At 42.0% G+C, this 20,911-nt stretch overlaps 1 protein-coding gene across 4 annotated transcripts in view; it reads left to right on the forward strand.

Moving 5' to 3' along the window:
- Positions 1 to 1,828: 1,828 nt before the first annotated feature.
- ACSL4 (acyl-CoA synthetase long chain family member 4) overlaps positions 1,829 to 20,911 on the forward strand; it is a 70,148-nt gene continuing 51,065 nt past the window's right edge. For 2 of the 4 annotated variants that reach the window (XM_040323893.1, XM_040323889.1), the window contains exon 1: positions 1,830 to 1,965. The gene's annotated coding sequence lies outside the window, so the exon portion shown is untranslated. Of the gene's footprint in view, positions 1,966 to 15,285; positions 15,305 to 20,911 lie in introns of those variants that run through there. The other 2 variants (XM_040323887.1, XM_040323892.1) reach the window with 2 other exon arrangements.

Consider the following 20,911-nt stretch of genomic DNA (forward strand, 5'->3'; position numbering starts at 1 on the left):
AAAACATGCAACACGTATAATTTTTTAAACGTCGCCTATGGAGATTTTTAAGGGTAAAAGTTTGTCGCCATTCCACGAGCGGGTGCAACTTTGAAGAGTGACATGTTGGGTTTCAGTTTACTCGGTGTAACATTATCTTTTACAATAAAACAAAAATTGGGCTAACTTTACTGTTGTCTTATTTTTTTATTAAAAAAAGTGTTTTTTTTTCTAAAAAAAAAGTAAGCTTGCAAATATGGTGTGACAAAAAGTATTGCAACGACCACCATTTTATTCTCTAGGGTGTTAGAAAAAAATATATATAATGTTTGGGGTTTCTAAGTAATTTTTTGGCAAAAAAAAAATAATAATTTTTACCTGTAAACACCAAATCACATAAAGAGGCTCGGGGCTTAAGTGGTTAAAGCAAAGGTCCACCCAATTTTTTTTTAAAAGCTAGCAGCTACAAATACTTCTAATAAATGGACATTTACCTGTCCAGCGCGCCCGCGATGTTGGCTGCCGAGGCCGAGCAATCACTCGTCTCTTGGCTGCCCCGCCGCTATCCTCGGTGAGGGAATCAGGAAGTGAAGCGTTGCGGCTTCACTGCCCGGTTCCCTACTGCGCATGCACGAGCCGCGCCCTCACTTGTCCCTGCTGTCTCCTGGGACCAGTGTGTTTCCCAGAAGAGAGCGGGGGGTTGACGCCAATGGGAGTCTATTCCCGGAAGTGGGTGCAAATACCTATAGATGGAATAGTAATGTTAAAGTATGGCCGCCGTTCCCGCTTCAAAATTCGAAATTTTTATGTTGTTTGCGTAAGTTGTCCGTGAATAGGGATTTACGTCGTTTACGTCCACGTCGAAATCAATAGGCCTGTGCGGCGTACTTAGCCACAATGCACACTGGGAAATGTAGGCGCCCGGCGCATGCGTAGTTAAAAAAAAACTTTAAAAACGTAAGGTCAAGCTCCATTAACATAAAACACGCCCCCTTAGACACATTTGAATTAGGCGCCCTTACGCCCGCCCGCTTTAGGCTACGCCGCCGTAACTTAGCAGGCAAGTACTTTGAGAATCAAGTACTTACCTAGCTAACTTACGGCGGCGTAGCCTAAACTCGCTAAGCTACGCCGCCGCAAGTTTAGTTCAATCTACCTGAATCTACCTACCTGTTTGGAGGTTCATCAGGGCTACAGAGTGCATTCCAGAGAATATAATTAGGGGATATGTTCAAGTGACATACAGGAGGGGCTTCCACAATGTCTCTGACCTGATATATGATAGAAAACAGCCATGGCTGCACTCTAATCTTTTTCTATGGGCAGGTATGTATTCCTATTATATAAGGGCAGGATAGCCCTGAGGTAGGAAGAGCACATGCTGTATTTGTATTAGCAGGGGAAGGCCCAGGGCCCCTGCTAGTCTATGGGGTCACACTGTGTTTATATTTCCGGCCCTCACATGGGGTTATTATAATACACTCATTCCAGCCATGACATTCACAATGGTTGACAAGACTTTGTCCTGACTATAAGGCAGCTGTCTATGTGAGAGCTGACTGTATTATGAGAGGTTACATCAGTGAATCTCCAACCATAGGAAATAACTGAGCTCATCACAAGGCAGCCCCCCCAGGCCTGTGTCACCGGCCTCCACACATGCTCCAAGAAGGAGTCATTTCCTGCTGGTCTGGTCGGCGGACACATTACAGTCACGGTACACCCTCCACACAGCTCTCTTGTGTCTGCGCAACAGAACACATGGCCAGCACGCACACACTGCGCATGCGCCCGCCGGAATCCCCTTTACTTGATGAGCGAAGGAAAGGGAAAAGGGAGGGAGATCACTGATTGGCTGCCCCCTATCGAATCAGATGACGTGTCCGGCGGGTTTCCGGAGATGGAGGTTACTGTCGGTCATTTACCTGAGTAATCGTCACTGAGAGACTGGAGCGGTCCGGAGTGTGAGCGCTGTTCTGTATTGGGGTGAGTGATGTCTTCTGTCCCGATACCTTCCCCTATGGGCCGGCCATATGTACATACAGAGGAGTGTACTATAGTGCGCCATTAGGAGAGGCGGGGGGGTTGCTATGGTGTGATAGAGACGCTCCTCCGACACTCTGCCCGCTACCAGCACAATGGCATCCGAGAACAGGGCGACCTCACCCGACACTGAGCTCAGCTGGAGGGGGGCTGTATTAGGGGGTGATATATGGGGGGGGGCAGAGTGGTGTGGGATATGGGGGGGGGGGCGGAGAGATAGGAGAATTGGGATATATTGGGGGGTGATGTGAGAAATATATGGGGGGGGGGGGGAGAATTGGGATGTATGGTGTAAGATATGGGGGGGGGGCTGTCAGTGATGTGATACATGAGGGGGTGGTGTAATATGAGTGGGGGGAGGGTGGTGTGTGATGTAGTGGAGGGAGGGGGGTAGGGTGGTGTGACAGTAGGAAAAAATATATCTGATGTTGCCAAACTGTCATTTAAGTTATGGGTGGATGGCATGGGTACTCCAGGGACACGGTGACCCTGAGATAGTGTTTGTCATACCAGTGCTGTGTAGTCTCACTCCTCTAGCTGTGTGTGTGTGTGTGTGTGTATGTGTGTGTGTATGTGTGTGTGTATATGTATATGTATATGTATATGTATATATATATATATATATATATATATATATATATATATATATATATATATATATATATTAAAATAAAGTGAGATCAATGAGCAGAAGGGGAGGGGGGGGGGTTGATTCAGGCAGAGAGTTTGCCTCTGGACGGTTACAGTAAGCTGATGTCTGATTCAAACTGCGCCACGTTCCAGCTTTGACACGTGTGTGTGTGTCTTTGTACTTGCATTTATGCCACTTGTAGGCTACAAGTCTCCGTGATGATGTCACAAAGGGTGGTAATAACTGACCAATCAGACCTGACACTTTGTGGTGGATATCATCATTGAAAAGCTCTACATTAAAGTTAAAAAACAAACGAAATAGAAAACATTAAATAGGGAATTATCTGCTGTAAGATCTTAGTAGTCTAGATGTAAGGTCTGTGTATCTCCCACAGATGAATCCCCATTCCACACAGTACTGTACGTAGAATTTACAAGAGATGTGCGCCTACTAGTACAGGGTATTGAAGGTTACGTCACAGAGGAGAACATACCAGCAAGAATGTTACATTTGGCCACTGTGCGGCACTTACTGCTGATAGGAAGCTGAGTGACTCTTATTTTACACAGAGATGTCAAACACTATCAATGAATGGTAATTATCAGTCACACAAAGCCATTACTATTTGATGGACTCTGACGGTCTGATATCTCAGATGGTGCGTATCGGGTGATTCCTCCCAGGTGGGTTGCACATAGGATGGAAACTCTGGTAGGTGATTGTATTACATGTCAGAGATGTGGGGTAAGTGACTACAGGAAAGATGTAGACATAAAACCGGAATAGCTGTGAAAAGGGAAGTTGTTCTATGTATTAGCATGACGTATTAAATAACGAAAGCATGTCATTGGAAAATAGTGTATATATACATACATACATACATACACATACATACACACATACACACACAACTTGTAGTTTATTAATTTGCCAGATGCAGGGTGTAACATCATACGTTAGGGGAACTTATCCTTTTAACTAGGTGAAGTCACTTGCGTTCCTGATTGCTGAAGCTACTCCTGCCCATTGCTACACCACTTCAGCGACCCCCTACAGGTTAACCCCTTCACTGCCAGTGTCATTTTTACAGTAATCTGTGCATTTTTATAGCACTGATCGCTGTAAAAATGACAATGGTCCCAAAATGGTGTCAAGTGTCTGATGTGTCATCCATAATGTCGCAGTCACGATAAAGATCGCTGACATTACTAGTAAAAAAAATTATTAATAAAAATGCCATAAAACTATCCCCTATTTTGTAGACGCTAAAACATTTGTGCAAACCAATCAAAAATATATATATATATATATATATATATATATATATATATATATATATATATATATATATATATATATATATTATTTTTTGTTTTTTACCAAAAATATGTAGAAGAATACGTATCGGCCTAAACTGAGGGAAAACATTTTTTTATTGGGGGGTGGGGTATTTATTTTAGCAAAAAGTAAAAAAAAAAATTATAATATATAATTTTTTTTCCAATATTGTCGCTCTATTGTTTATAGCGTAAAATATAAAAACCGCAGAGGTGATCAAATACCACCAAAAGAAAGCTTGTTTGGGAGCCACGTCGCATGACTGCACAATTGTCAGTTAAAGCGACACAGTGCCGAATTGCAAAAAGTGGCCTGGTCTTGACCAGCCAAATGGTCTGCGGCTGAAGTGGTTAAAGTGATTATTTTCTTTTTTTTTTTTTTCTTTTAACCACTTAAGGACCAGCCCATGTACATATACGTCCACAATATGGCACGTACAGGCACATGGGCGTATGGGTACGTCCTCCCCTATTAGCGGGTGGGGGGTCCGATCGGGACCCCCCCCGCTACATGCGGAGGTCGGGTCCGCTCGGGGAGCGATCCGGGACCACGGCGCGGCTATTTGTTTATAGCCGCTCCGTCGCGATCGCTCCCCGGAGCTGAAGAACGAGGAGAGCCGTGTGTAAACACGGCTTCCCCGTCCTTCACTATGGCGGCGCATCGATCGCGTCATTCCCTTTATAGGGAAGACACGATCGATGACGTCATTCCTACAGCCACACCCCCAAACAGTTGTAAACACATACACAGTGATCCCTAACTCCTACAGCGCCGCCTGTGGTTAACTCCCAAACTGCAACTGTCATTTTCACAATAAAGAATGCAATTTAAATGCATTTTTTGCTGTGAAAATGACAATGGTCCCAAAAATGTGTCAAAATTGTCCGAAGTGTCCGCCATAATGTCGCAGTCACGAAAAAAATTGCTGATCGCCGCCATTAGTAGTAAAAAAATAAAAAAAAATAAAAATGCAATAAAACTATCCCCTATTTTGTAAACACTATAAATTTTGCGCAAACCAATCGATAAACGCTTATTGCGATTTTTTTTACTAAAAATAGGTAGAAGAATACGTATCGGCCTAAACTGAGGAAAAAAAATGTTTTTATATATGTTTTTGGGGGATATTTATTACAGCAAAAAGTAAAAAATATTGCTTTTTTTTCAAAATTGTTGCTCTATTTTTGTTTATAGCGCAAAAACTAAAAACCGCAGATGTGATCAAATACCACCAAAAGAAAGCTCTATTTGTGGGGAAAAAAGGACGCCAATTTTGTTTGGGAGCCACGTCGCACGACCGCGCAATTGTCTGTTAAAGCGACGCAGTCCCGAACTGTAAAAACCCCTTGGGTCTTTAGGCTGCATATTGGTCCGGGGCTTAAGTGGTTAAAACAACAAACATGTTATACTTCCCTGCGCTGTGTAATGGTTTTGCACAGAGCAGCCCTGATTCTCCTCTTCTGGGGCCCCCCCCACTGACGCTTCTGGCTCCTCCTGCCTTCAGAGTGCCCCAATAGCGAGTTAAACAAAAATTTCAGTTCCTGCCCAGGACTACATGTCCCATGAAGCATTGCTTCTCACCCATTCACAAGTTCTCAGGCACTTATTGACATGTATGGATGGTGTGCTGCACTGTATTTCCTGATATGTAAACAAATGATGCCTTCCGTATGCAGGCAAACTAATTGGCTGGCCAATTAATCAATTATGAAAATAGTTCACAACGATATTAATTAACCACTTGTCCACGGGAGTACGTCATATGACGTCCTCCACTTTGTGCGGTGATATCTGAATGATGCCTGCAGCTACAGGCATCATTCAGATATCGGCGTCTTCAGCCGCCGATTCTGTGCACTATAAGAACGATCAAAGCGGCGGTTCCACCGCTTGATCGTTTTTATAGGCAGCGGGAGGGGATGTCCCCCCCCCTCCCGCCGCCATCTGGTGCTTCTCCGGGCTATCCCGTGCCATCGAGCGAATCGGTCGGCGCCACCTGGAAAGCATAGAGATGACTGGTGACCAGATATCTCTATGACCGTCGGAGGCCCAGGCGTGACGTTATGACGTCACGCCCGGTACCCGGAAGTGAACAAAGCCGCAATCGCGGCTGTCGTCATGTGATCGTTTTTTTTTTTTTTTTCTTTCACGGATTTCATGCTTTCCAGTCTGGAGGAGAGATGTGGGGTCTTATTGACCCCACATCTCTCCATAAAGAGGACCTGTCACACACATTTCCTATTACAATGGATGTTTACATTCCTTGTAATAGGAATAAAAGTGATAAAAAAAAAAATGTAAAAAAAAGAAAAAAAAAAGTAAAATAAAATGTAAACTTTTTTTTTTTTTTTTAAATGCCCCTGTCCCCGTTATCTCGCGGGCAGAAGACGCTTGCAAGTCCCTCCCACATATGTAAACGCGGTTCAAACCCCACATGTGAGGTATCGTCGCGTGCGTTAGAGCGTGTCCAATAATTCTAGTACTAGACCCCCTCTGTAATTCGAAAATAGTAACCTGTAAAAAATGTTAAAGCGCCACCAATGGAGATTTTTAAGTACCAAAGTTTGGCGCCATTCCATGAGTGTGCGCAATTTTAAAGTGTGACATGTTGGGTATCTATTTACTTGGTGTAACATCATCTTTCACATTATACAAAAAAATTGGGCTAACTTTACGGTTTTGGTTTTTTTAATTCACAAAACTGTTTTTTCCCCCAAAAAAGGAGTTTTAAAAATTATTACAATGACCGCCATTTTATTCCCTAGGGGGGTGTCTGCTAAAAAATATATATAATGTTTGGGGGTTCTGATTTATTTTCTAGCAAAAAAATTGTGATTTTTTTACATGAAAGAGAGAAGTGCCAAAATGGGCCGGTGGACAAGTGGTTAAAATCAAAACAAGTGCAGTGCTAAATACAAAGTGCATTCAATAAATGAAAGTACAAAATGTGTTCTTGTATAAATCAAACAATATGGTAAATTGTAACAATGTGCAGATGTTGTCCATATAGAGTTTTTATGAATTTCTATCAATGGTGAAAAAAAAAAACGTGCCAATCAATTATATGTGCAAGTGCTGTGCACAGATGGGCAAAGTAAATGTCAGATAAACAAGCAAAATCCCCCAATAAGTGACAAGCATGTAGCCAGTGAAAGTCTGAATTGGATGACAAAAAAACAGTCCCAAATTCAATATTTCTTCAAAAGTGCTGAACATTTATCATATTGTTTGATTTATAGAAGAACACGTATTGCACTTTATATATTGTTTATGAATGCACCATATATCCCTCAGGGGATACTTTGTATTTAGCGCTGCACTTATTTTTTATTGGTTATTCACATGTTTAGGAAGTTTGTTTAGTGCTGGCAGCTTTAATTAGATTACCATAGTAGCTCACATGGTTTCACGTATTTATTTTGTATTTGAGCATGGCAGTCAGCTGAAACTTTGCAATGTCTTTTATCTCTTACCATGTCCAAACAGCTTCTTTCCAGAAGATCTAGGCAAACGGATACAGATGGATTTGTATTTGTACATCTAGTGCAGAGTTTTCCACATCTCTATCTAGCAGGGAGGGGACCTGATCATTCTCTGCTGCAGTTTCACTTTCACTTTCGTCCTCCACCCTGTGACTGCATAGATGAGCACACCTCTTTATCACTCTGCTTCTTCTTTCTATCAATGTGCTCCTTGCACTACAGCACAATCGATTGGCTTTTTGTGGTAATCCACCATCCCACTTTATTAGTCTCTTGATGTATACTCTACAGTCTATGCAGAGGAGTATGTACCGTATTTGCCGGTGTATAAGGCGACCGGGCGTATACGACGACCCCCTAATTTTACTGTTTTTTTTAAGATTCTTTGCCTGTACTCACCGTATAAGATGACCCCCCCCCCCCCCTTCCGAGGCTTCCGACACTTCATATTTCTTCCTTCTGGAGCCATATTCTTCTTCCTTCTTGCTGGAGCCAATCACAGCGAGCGATGTATTCTATTAATAAATACAAAGCCTGCTTGGATTGGCAGAGGCTGTAACATCATTAGCCCACGTCTCTCTGACTCTCAAAGCCAATCCGAGTAGGCTCTGTATTCATCGCTCACCGGGTTTGGCTAAGAGGTATATACTGTATGTAGCCAAAGCTACATACAGTATAAGCGCACATCCAGCAGGCATCCGAGCAGCTGACCCGGCGTATAAGACGACCCCTGCTTTTTGGCCATTTTTTTTTTAAGTGTAAAAGGTAGTCTTATACGCCAGCAAATACAGTATGCTGCTTGCATTGCAGAAAAAAACTATTTGATAATTGGATTAGTGAAATACAGAGATGCATTATAGTGATGGTAAAACCCTAAAAAAAAAAAAAAATCTTGAAACATTTATTACCGTAATGCAGAGAATGCTTTAAGACGTGTATCGCCCCCTTAGGCTGCATTCACACCTTAGCGCTGCGTTTTGTACCGCGATTTGCCACGACAAATTGCAGCGTTTTGTACCGCGATTTGCCGCGATTTTCGCTGGAGGGGTGATTTAACATTGTCGGCTATGCCGAACGCCGAAGCCGCCTGAAAAAAAGGGTCAGGGACTTGTTTTGAGCTTCAGGCATACGGCGTTTCGACCTTTCGGCGTGGATATGTGAACCATCTCCATAGAGGACAATGTTAAATCACCCCTCCAGCGTATTTTAGGCTGCAATAGCGTCGGGCTTCAGGCGTTAAAATGCCTAGGTGTGAATGGAGCCTAATACTTACCTGAGTCCATCTGCAGCGGCTCTCTCCCCTTCATCTTGCTGAAGCAGTGGGTGCCATTGGCTCCCGCTGCTATCAGTGAAGTCATGTGACAAGGGGGCGGTGCTAAGCCACACTGTCTGCCTTTAGACACCGGGAGCCAATCTGCCAGTGTGCCACTATAGGAAGCGGATTCCTATGGTGACACACTGTGAAGAGGAGGAGCCAGGAGCACTGGTGCGATTCATTGCACCAAGCCGGTAAGTATATCATGTTATTTAAAAAAACTTACTTTACAAACGCTTTAACATGTGCTTTTTTTTTTTTTTTATATATCTGGCTAGAGTTTAGCTTAAAAGTAGCAGTAAGGGCTTTTTTACCTTCTGCGTAATTGCTCTGCAGTTAGCTTTCCTGATGGAAGACAAGGTTTGGTGCCTCATATCTGAGGAATCAGAAGGCTGTAGTGATGTAACTGCAATATAACGAACGCAAGCATGCTGCCATAGTTTGGAGTGAAGGTGGAAGCCTCAAGTAAAGGTGCTGCTACTCCTTTTCCTCCCATAGTAGCCGTGCCATGCTTGTGGAGTATTTGCGGAGTAGATTTATCTTGGTGCCATATAATGTCATCCCATCACATGTTGCCAACTTTAACTTCTGCAGTGATCCAATGTCCAAGACTGCGTCTTTTAAAGTTGTCAAGAAAAGAAACCGGTTTATGTGATCTGATTTTAGAAGTATGGTCACTGACTCAAAGTATTGAGGCCATAGATGACCAGCCAACTAGTGTTTTCATAAATAGGTCACCAATGGGAGCCTCCTTACTACTTGTACAGCTTTCCTTTTATGAAATATATGTTATGGTTTGAGGCAATAATAGAAAATGCATAGAAACACATTTCAAGTGTCGTTTAGGCCCATTTAATGCTTGTGCGACTTGGGATTTCAAGGTCACATGACAAGTCGTTCCTCATGATTTCCAATGAGTACCATTCATACCTTTGTGACTTCAAAGTAGTCCTTGTACTACTTTGATCAGACCTCACATTTACACAGGCATTCGCGGGTGTGAAATTGCAGAAAAATTGCACGACTTTGAAGACACGGTTGTGTGAAAGATACCTTGGAGGTTTCACCACCTTATAAAAGTAGTCAGTAAATGTATGACAAAACTGAAGCCCTTTTAATTCTCTTCTGAGAGAAACTTTTCCATTTTGTTGGAAATTTTCCACCATAAAATATTTAGGAGTTTACATTCTACACTAGCAGATATAAACGATTGGCCTCATCAATGAAATATCTCTGCTTGTCTCTGCTCATATGGCAAATCTTCTTTTCCTTTCCTAACTAATTCAGTTCAAATTTTTATATGGTGTTGCATCTGTAAACAATCCTTGGTCAGACCTAAGAAGAGAGGGCAACTCGCCCTTCCAGATATCGCTATGTACTTTCATGCAGCCGTTCTCACCACAATGGTTAGTTGCACAATAGCTTTGGATTGTTCTGTAGGAGCAGAAGGTTTATTCTGGCATCCTGAGATCATGTGATGGATGAGGAGAATTTTATCCATTGGGCTGAGTCCCTTAACACCTCTTTCATAATCCTGATTTCTTTTTTTTTTCCCCCAGCCTTTTTATAAATCCCATTTCTTCATATGGTAAGCCAATGATGACACGAACACCTAATACCGTGGACTTTTTTCCAATGGAAATTTGGCTCAAACTTGTGTTGCATACACACGGTCACACAATTCCGACCGTCAAGAACGCGACGTACAACACTACGACGAGCCGAGAAAAATGAAGTTCAATGCTTCTGAGCATGCGTCCACTTGATTCCGAGCATGCATGTTTTTTGTGTGTCAGAATTGCATACAATCAGTATTTCCGACAAGAACTTTTCCCGTTGGAAAATTTGAGAACCAGCTCTCAAATATTTCTTGGTGGAAATTCCGATGGAGCCTACACACGGTCGGAATTTCCAACCAAAAGCTCACATCTGATTTTTCTTGGCTGAATTTCTGATTGTGTGTACATGGCATAATACTCAAGTCACAAGCTACACTCTGACATACCTGCTCACCCTTGTTCTTAAGTCTTGCCTGGTACAAACATCTCCAACTCTTCATGAGGTTCATAAAATCTTCTACCACTCCTTTTACCAGGCCTCATACCGAACTCAAGGATCTAAACTGACCATATGTCTTTTCACTCCTCTAAAAGCTTATTTTTGAAACCCGGCCGGGCATAAATTAGGGTCTTCAAACTTCGGTATGAGGCCATATCCTATATTTTACAGATATTTAGGGGCAGAAAAAATAATCAATTTCTATAAATTAATGAATAAGCTTTTTCTTGGAGCCCTTTTGGAATAGGCATACCATATCAAAACGGTAAGGAAATTCCAAATTCAGTCCCCCCTCCCCCTTAACTTGCACACATATATAGTGTGGCTAGCAGCCTGTAGAGCCCAGGAGCATGGCTGTAAAAGCAGGTCTGTATGGAGTAAGTGCCATACTTCTGTAAATGCTGGGCTAAGCATGTGATTGGTTGTCAGGATGCAGAGGGTCCCAGCAATGCTTCACTGACAACACCAGAGAAACCTGCCTGGAGAGCAGAGGGGTTTGACCTAAAGACATATGTGAGAGGCCACTGACCTTGGTGTGGGCCAGATAAAATCTTGCAGCAGGCCAGTTTTTGACAAATGTACCACAGTTTGGAGACATCTGTACTACAAAATGGGAATCCGAGCTGCCAAAGTCTAAAGATCATTCAGGTGGGGACAGGGCCTTCACCTTCTGCCATAAAATTATCTCTAGTAGATTGCGGGAGCATAATTATAAACTTATCTTGTGCTGGTATTGCTTTATGATATTTACCACTTATCAGTTTCAGATAACCGCAGGTGATGCCTTAAAGACAGGGGAACTATAACCTTTCTGCGAAAAGAACTTGACTATTTACATCCATTACTGATTTTGACAATAACAAGAAGTGGTAATGAGGAATAAATACAAACAAAATGTTTGAGGACACAACACTAAAAACAGGATGGATACCCCAGACCAAGAATTCCTACTGTGTAATTAAGATAATGACAATGTTGCCAACCCCTTTTTAATGCTCAGTTCACACTGCCAAGACATGGCATCCGACTTGTGAGAACTCAAGTAACGTGGCATGTGACATCCCATGTTGGTCAATGAGAGCTGTTTTAATTGGCACATCTGGAGTCGTTCTGACTTTTAGAAAAGGTTCCTGTACTACTTCAAGGTGACTTCTATCATACTTGTGCCTCAAAGTAGTACTCAAGTCGTCAGTCTCAATGTATGTTGCGTAACTTTCAGGTCGTGGCAGTGTGAGCTGAGCCTAAAGCCTCGTACACGCACACTTCGGTTGTTGGCGGGGGATTGTCTGACAGACTGATGTCCTAAAATCTGACCGTTGGTACGCTCTTTTTGACAATTGTTATCCAACTTTCGGCCAGCAAATGTTGGCTGACAGGCTAGTAAATTTTTGGCGGACAACGGCCTGACGTCTGATTTTCGTATGGTCAGTACACAAATCCATTGTTTCCAGTTGAAAGTACAAACACTCATGCTTGGAATCAATGCTAACCAAACACAAAATTAGCAGAAGGGGCCCAAAGGGTGGCGCTCAAGAGCTGAAATTCCTTGTAGTACGTCACTAAGTTTGTGTTCGTGGCACGACAAATGTGTACCGTTGGTATGCAAGACAAGTTCCTAGCATAAGCCCTTTTGACCAAAATACGATGCTTGGTTGGCCCACAAATCAAAAAACAAGGAAAGCATAGAAAAACGCCCAAAAGCAGAGAAATTCAAAAGAACCGACCTGCATAATTATTGCTGGCAAGATCCAGCCCTGTGTGTCATGATGTTGCTTCTGTTGACTATGAAGGGCCAAATACCATGGTGAGGTCTCTCTTCAACTGCCAGGCGGCTGTGGGACCCATGTGCACCTGAACTTGTCTGGGATGTGCTCTCCAGACTTTGAAGATTAACGCAACCCGCCCCCCCCCCCCTTCCCCCTACTATGGCAAAATGGGTGTGTGAAGTTCATACCATCTGTCTCCTGGAGGGAGGGACATCGTAAGCACCACTACATAACCTGGGCTCAATGGCCCCACTTCTAGAGCCATTACACAATTTTCACTGCTTCACCCAACTTGTCTCTTCCGCCACAATGTCGTCCCTTCTTCCTCTTCCCCTATTTTTTTTCTGCTTTCTTGCTTTTGCCCCACCCCTACCTTAACCTGCTACCCCAGTTGGTAAACTTGCCTTTTCTACCGGACTGCCTTTTCATGGCTGGATAAACATAGGTTCCCTCTCGCAACACTATTGCCATGTCTACTGAATGAAGGTATATCAGGACCCACAACTTCAACCATTTCAAACTCTACAAGGTCTGTTGTCGCATTCAGATTATTATTATTATTATTATTCTGACTAAAGAAGCACTTTGATGGGACCCGTGTATTACTCAGCTCAGGTTACCATTGGTACGAGTTGACATGTCAAATCGGCAGCAATTGCCGACAATGGCACCGTCCTAATCGGTTCGACGCCGCATCTGTGGCACTTCTCCGATTTCAAAAAGTCATTTTTGTACTACGATTTCGGGCAGCGATTTACCTGAACAGATGTCTCCAAAATCGTGGCCGAAATCAGGACTAACAAGCGGTAGTTTCATTCCCGCAGCTCAGTGTGGACCTGGGCTTAATGTTTGCGCCTCTCAGCTTTTCTTGATTAAAAATAAAACTTGATCGTATTAAAAATTTTATACTTTAAAACCTGCTGATTTGTGGTAGTGTATTATAAGGAGGAAAACTGCTTATGATGGCAATTTCTTGGATCATTTGTCCCAGCAGCCTTTGTAGCTACTAATAATGTGAGTGTACATGGGTGTTCTGTTTTTGAGTTTGGGTGGAACCAAGAACAATAACAGTACTGCCCATATTCCTTGTATCACCCATATACTCATAGAGCAGAGGTTTTAATGAGTGTGACAAAAGGCTAAAATATGGCCATAGGAGATCTTATGATAGCTGTAGGGGCGTACTGGCTACTCAACAAATTATGGGGTGGAGGATCATATGCCAGAATGGTTCCATCACTACAATAATAGAAACCAGCCCCAAATTTGTTAGATGAGTGACATACTTTTAGGCCCCATGTACACAGGATACTGCTAAACGTACAGTCAATGTTATCCTATGTGACCATGTACATAGTCTCATTTATTGCCGTTTTTAGGCAGTTGCGTTTAACAGCGTTTTCTTTGTAAGCAAAAAAGGGTTCCGACACAGAAGGTTTCAGACGGGAACCCGCGTTTAGCAGCGTTTCGTTTATAGGCGTTGTTTGGTTTTTGGCTATAAAAAAAAAAAAAAGTTTATCGCTTCTAAACACAAACGCGGCATGTAAACGTGGCAAAACTGACGTTTTAAACGTGGGTTACTATATGTCAAGTTGAATAATTTAGGAGCAGTTGTAAAAACGTCCCGTGTACATGGAGCCTTACACATTGGACTTGCACTTTAAATTTCTGTGTTTTTACATTTTCCTGGGCTTCAGTTTAAACATTTAGTTCCTGTGAGAATGTTCCACGAAAATTGTTTATGCTTTACTAAGATCTTTTAGTTTCCTGTATACATACACTTGGAACCTGTTTGTTGGGTTCTTTGTAGATATTTTGTTAAGGTAGGTTATATCTGCAAGTACAGATTGAGTCCTTCTGGCTATATTTTACTACATACTTTCTATTAACATCTGGTCTTTACTAACAAGTGCAAATAGCAGAGCATCTTAAACCGTTGAAACCTCCTGCTCTTCCCTAAAAGGCTCCATTCACACTTGTGCAACTTTGGACATCAGTCGTATGACAAGTCGTTCCCCATGATTTCCAATGATAACCATTTATATGTGCAACTTCAAAAGTAAGTTCATGCAGTACTTTGGTCTGACTTTCATGCAACTTGAGGGCCATAGACTGTTGTACAATGCAACAGTTGCCCATTATCACTCGCCAAAGTCCCATCCAAAGTCAGCGCAACTTTGGAGAAATAAAAGTGTGAGCCTAAAGATTAAAGTGGTTGTTGGGCTACTAACTGATCATTATATCATACCCTCTGTTGCATAAAAAACTATATCCTAGTGCCTGTGCTTTATAAAAAAATACAGCAGATTTCTACCTGTTTTAATAGTGTCTTGCCGCGATCACATGACTCTTGGCTCTCCCCATCTTATATCTCCAGCGGGCGGGGCCGAGATTCCTTAAAACAGATAGATGGAGATCTCTCACCCCTCCCTCTCTCCCTCTCCTCCTTTTTATGTGACAAGCCAGAGCCTGCTCGCCACCTCCCTAGGAAAACAGGAGAGTCAGGATGCTCTCTGTTGCAGATAGAGAAAGGAGCTGTGTGTTAGTGGGCGTCCTGACTCTCCTGTAGTGCAAGGGAGAGGGCGAGCAGGACACTCCACACCAGGGAGAAAGCCTTGCATTACTGTGTGGAGTTACAGACAGAACAGGAAGAAATAAGGACATTTAAAAAGCAAAATGGAAGGATGAGGTAAGTGAAGGAGGACTGCACTAAGGTAAAGGAAGCCATTTTGGAAAAAAATGTTTCACCTTTACAACCCCTTAAAGGGTCACTAAAGGAAAACATTTTTTTGCTGAAATGACTGTTTACAGGGTATAGAGACATAAAAGTTAACTGATTCCTTTTAAAAATGATTAAAAATAGATTAAATTCTATCATATAATGTGCCTGTAGTTTTACTTTCGGTTTTAAACTGGTTTCATGTTTATGTGAAGTAAAGAGACCCACAGAACAAAAACAAACAAATCCAGGGCAGTGTTTTGTTTTTAAAATGAATCTGATTGGTTCTGAGGAGTTTTAGACACAGCTTGGACCACAGTGAGAAGCTCCCATGAGTTTTTTCCAGACAAGCAGGAAGTGTGGAGATCACAGCAGAATTACAGCAACTTCAAAGCAAAAACGAACAATTAGGACATGAAACCAGGACTGCAGTAAGGTAAAGGAAGCTATTTAGCTAAAAAAAAAATTCCTTTAGTGATCCTTTAAGTCTTTCAAACATTTTTACCCTGGCTCTTTCCTACCCCCAGACATCTTAAACGGATCCAGGATCTGGCTTTTTACATAAGGACATAAAGATCCTATTAAGCATTTTTACAGAGGGAGTGAACACCGCAATGACTTTAGTGTTGGGCAAGATGTCAGCCGGCTGTGGAACAGTTATATCAAAAATACTGTGACAGGCAATACTAGAGAAGTGTCCAAAGCATCTTTTTTTTTCGAAAATTAGAGAGAGAGCTTTCTCGTAGCCATAAACATCAGATGGTGACTGGGCAGGTTGTCAAGATTTAAGAACACAGGTCAATTTGCACTCTTGCATTACTTAGAAACTTGACTGTTAATACCTGTGCAAGGAGATTGGGGTGTCCTACAACTTGTGGCAATAGTTTTATTTTAAATTGTATGTAAACACAATCTCTTTATTATATTTGGCATGCCTCCCTTTATGTTCAGATTCTTGGAGGGAATATTTCTCTTTTTATGAATCTGTTTTTGCAAAGTTTTTTTTTTTTTTACCTGCACATCCTGCCCGTAACGGCACTAAAGCATGCTGTTACAAAAAAAAATAATTCCCTTTCACCACAGGTGGAAGAAAGAGAAGGGGGAAAAAAACGGTAGATTTCCCACATTGGGATTGGGGAATGTCTCTCACAACGGGGTGTTTGAGTCTTCCTGGCCGACAGAACACGAATCGTTGGATTAACTTGGGTACAATTCGCCTGCCCATAGATGATGGAATCTCGGCCGGTCCTGGCTGAACTGGCCAAATTTCAATCCATGTATGGCCAGCTTTAGTTGCTGGCTGACAACATTCAATGTCTGGCAATTTGCATTAACAAACATACGTAAGGGGGCTTTTTATTGTATAAAAGGATAATAGAATGTAGCCACTCACAAACGGGAAGCAAAATGGCCTATATTAAAGACCAGGTGCATTTTCATTGCACTGGGGCCCAAGGCTACATGGCTACATTTCTTATTTGTTCAGAGGGAAGACTTTGTTCTAGTTCTCCTTTGTAGTGTTGGGATTGCCATAAAATGCTCTGCAATTCTGGGTCTGTCTTCTGATATACACACCCTGATTTACTTTCACTTTAATGAAAATAGGATTGTGTAGGAAAGATTGCATTCATCCTGTCTGATTACTCTGAAGGGTTATTGCAGGTCATTTTGTATGTAATGTGCTGACAGACTAAATTGAAGTTAGTCATGTTAGACAAAATATGCTTTTCAGCAAAGTAAGATTACATACATATATCTAAGTGGTAATCTCTTGGATTCAGTCGTGGACACGGGGTGAATGGTCATATGGTGACTTTCCATTTAATGCAATTTATCACTGCATTGATTGCATGTTCTGACTCTGGAAGTTGATAGGAAATGTGATTCTGTCACGCACACAGGAATGTTTGACTGACCGGATCATAGGTTGAGGAGGGTCCTTTTGTATCTCAAACGGAAAGAAAATTCAAAACCATGCACAATCTTACATTTGGAAGTTTTTCCCTACAATAAGACCATCAGGTTCCAGTTTCATATTTGTTTGATTTTATTTTCTTAAGACCGGATACAATATCAAATATGACAGATAATTATAATTATTTTTTTTTATGTAGAACGGCATAGTGCCAGACAGTGGTGGCTGGTGGGTTTTTCGGCCCGGCACTTGACCGATCGTGCGGGGCTGTGGTGTCCCCTCCTGGAGTGCAGGCAACGACTGCGGCGGCTACGGTGTCTGCTCCACTCATCCAGCTTCCTCCGCCGTGTGTCTTCTGCCAAAGCACTAGGCATTCAGTAGGATCAAGTATAGGTTTAAACAGAAAATATATTCTCCTGCGTTAGTGCAGAGGGTCTTAGTAAAGATGGTATTATTTCCTGGTGATATAAATGTAGGGTGATCATGCATGCCCCGCTGACTAGGGGAAGTCCAAGATTCTCTGTACGAAAGAAGGAAGGCGCGTGGCCTGATGCATGAATCGAGATTCTAAAACTGGTCTGAATGTTGTAAATATGTGTCTATAAAGAGAGACGACTGGATGGGTGGTATATCACTCAATAGTCAACGTGTATGTGTGTGTGTGTGTGTGTATATATATGTATATATATGTGTATGTGTATGTGTATATATATATATATATATATATATATATATATATATATATATATATATATATATATATATATAATACTTTAGTGTGATTAATAGCGAAAATTCATTCGCTATGGTCCAACAACTGGGTGGGCTCCGAGCTCAATTTTTTTTTTTTTTTAAGCCTAGTCGAGCCTCTGGCTCTAATCGGGTGTTTAAAAAAAAAAAAACACCCTGTCGCTGTGAAATCCATGGTCTGGCACCACCGATCTGTGGATGGGGGCGGCGGTGGCACCCGTGCGGTTTTCTATGAACTGGCTGCCACTGGTGCCAGAAAGATTTGTGGCATTTGTTATTAGTTTACATCCTAAAACATGTAACAACAAAAACCTGGAGAGTGCCCAGGGAAAAACAAAGCCTACTTACCGACCAGCTTGCAGAAAACCAATTAACCTGTCTACAGTATGCGTTAATACATCCTAAATATGTATCCTAAAACATGGTAGTGTTTTTTTTTTCTTCAGGGATCTAACTCAACATTCCAACTTGAAATGAAATATTTTTGGGTGGTCTGATCTAAAGATTAAATATCTCAACTATACCCTCCAGATAACTTTATTTTTTGGAAGTTTGATACTATTTACTTGCTAGCTTATGTAAAGATGCAATCTTTTGGGATAACGGATATATTTACCCGAAAGCTTGCATTTTTAAGAACTTAAAGGGTAAGTTACTTACCCTGGAACCTCTCCATGTCCCGCTGACCTTGAGTGCTGCGATTTCCCGCTGCCTGTGACGCATCGTATAGCCACTTTACCGATCTGGGGATATAAAATCCCTGCAGCTTAATCTCCTCTTAAACAAACATGCCTTGTAAAGGTATGTATAGTAGGCATTCTAATTGGTCGCGCCGTCACATGGACGGCACCGACCAATCGGAACCCACGTAGCCCGTCTTGTCAGTCGGGGGAGAGGAGGAGAAAAAGTCGCTGGGATTTCAAATCCCCGGACCGGTAAAACGGCTATACAATGTGTCACAGAGTAAAATCACAGGGGGGGGGGGGGGGTTTGTGAGAGGGTCTAGCGTAAGTTCACCTTTACAGACACTTAAACTTCAAACTGTCTGCATGCACTTTAAGTAATGACTAGCATAGTGCAATGCTCTACTACTACTACTACTACTGCTACTATTTACTTTTCAGAAAATTTATTTTGACTCCATTAGGCTCTCAGGTGCCAAATAATTGTGTATTTTTTCTAGCTGAGCAATAAAAGGATTACTCGTTTACAACTTTGTGAACTATGTTAACCTTTTTATTGACTAGGATTTGTTTGCCTGTCTTGCCTTGACCTGTTGCCTCATTCATTGTGCCCTCTGGCATATATGTATTTTCTGATTGTGAAATCGTATTGCTTAAATGTGACTGTGTAATTTTTAAGAAGAAACTAAGTGCATATTCAGTCATCTATTACCCTCTAAGTGACTGTTTGGCTTATGACTTATTTATTAAGCGCATATATTTAAAAATGATTACATTTCTAAATGTACCTGCAAAACACTTGCCGTACGTTTTTACTATACTGTTTCTTTGCTATATACTTGTATATTGTGCAGTGGTTTGTTATGATTTTTCTTTCATCAGTCTGGCAAGACAGTTCATTACCTACTCCCACCCACATGTTAAGCTTAACCTATCTAGATCTGTAAAGAAATGATCGCTATACTTGCCTATTCTGAAGTCGGGTCTCCATCTGGGCCCTCTGTGTGCAGAAGAAAGCCGAGATTGGTTTGGAAGTGACGTCACCCAATAACTTACTATGGGGCTTCCATTGATGGCTGCCTCTCCTAGACACTGAAAGCAGCCTCTGACAACTTGGCCTGGGACCGTAGCGGCTGCAGAATAAGTACGTTTTTCTTTACAAATTGAATGGTTTAGGCTTCGAATGTGGCTGAAAGTAGGTTTAGAGTTAGGTTTTGCCTTTGCTTCCACTGTAATAGGCCCACTTCAGTTGGGTGGTAAGAACCAGGGCCGTCTTCAATGCAGGGCAAAAAAAGGCAACTTCTCCATGCCCAGTCATTGTGGCTCCCGAGGCAGCTGCCCCTTGAGCCCGCACTGCCCAAAAATAAGTGGCTTCGGAAGGGCCCAAGAAAATATTTGCCCGGGGTCCAATCATTATTAAAGATGGCCCTGGTATTAACGTGAGTGACCTTAGGAACCACTGTCCAGCAATTGAAAGCAGAAAGCACAACCTGTACATGTATGGAGAAAATATAGCTGCCCCATGTGCCAATGTAGTTACAATCTATACATACAAAATGGCATTTTAAAGCATGCACTTAGTGATGATTCACAAAGTAGCTATAAACCCTAAGGGTAGCTTCCCTCTGCCCGCGGCACATTTGCTGAAGTTTCGCTAACCCACCGTTTTCTTGCAGGTGAGCTGCACGTTCTCATGGACTTTTATGAAATCCCATGGTTTTGGTGTGGTATCAGGAAGCGCATTGAGACTCTTCCATGCTGCATCTTTGGCCTGCTTTCTGAAACTGCACCAAAGCCGCAGGCCCTCATAAGAGTCCTGGGAAAGTGCATCTTTGCCCAAAGCTCAGCAGGACCGCACCACGGCAGTGTGAAGCTGCCCAAACTGAATATTTTGTTTCCTAAAGCACTATGTATCAAATAAAAGTGCATTTTTATTCTTTCTAATTTTTCACAACTTATTTTCACTTGTATTTACTCATACTTTGGGGACACCTGTAGCCACTTCAGTCAACAATCATGTACCAATTATTACTGCTTGTCATGGCCCAGGACAGGTTTTGCTAAAAGTGACATCCTTTTTGTAATGTGGCCACTTGTCTCTATTAAACAAAAAAAAAAAAGGAAATGTATTCAAGATTGCATTATAATCATATTTAAATCCTATATAAGATTTTAGTAATGAGGTTTACATATACTGTATGTATATCAAAGAACCTGTTCAAACCAAAA

The sequence above is a fragment of the Rana temporaria genome, chromosome 9, assembly GCF_905171775.1.
Source record: "Rana temporaria chromosome 9, aRanTem1.1, whole genome shotgun sequence".
In the NCBI taxonomy this organism is placed as follows: Eukaryota; Metazoa; Chordata; class Amphibia; order Anura; family Ranidae; genus Rana; species Rana temporaria.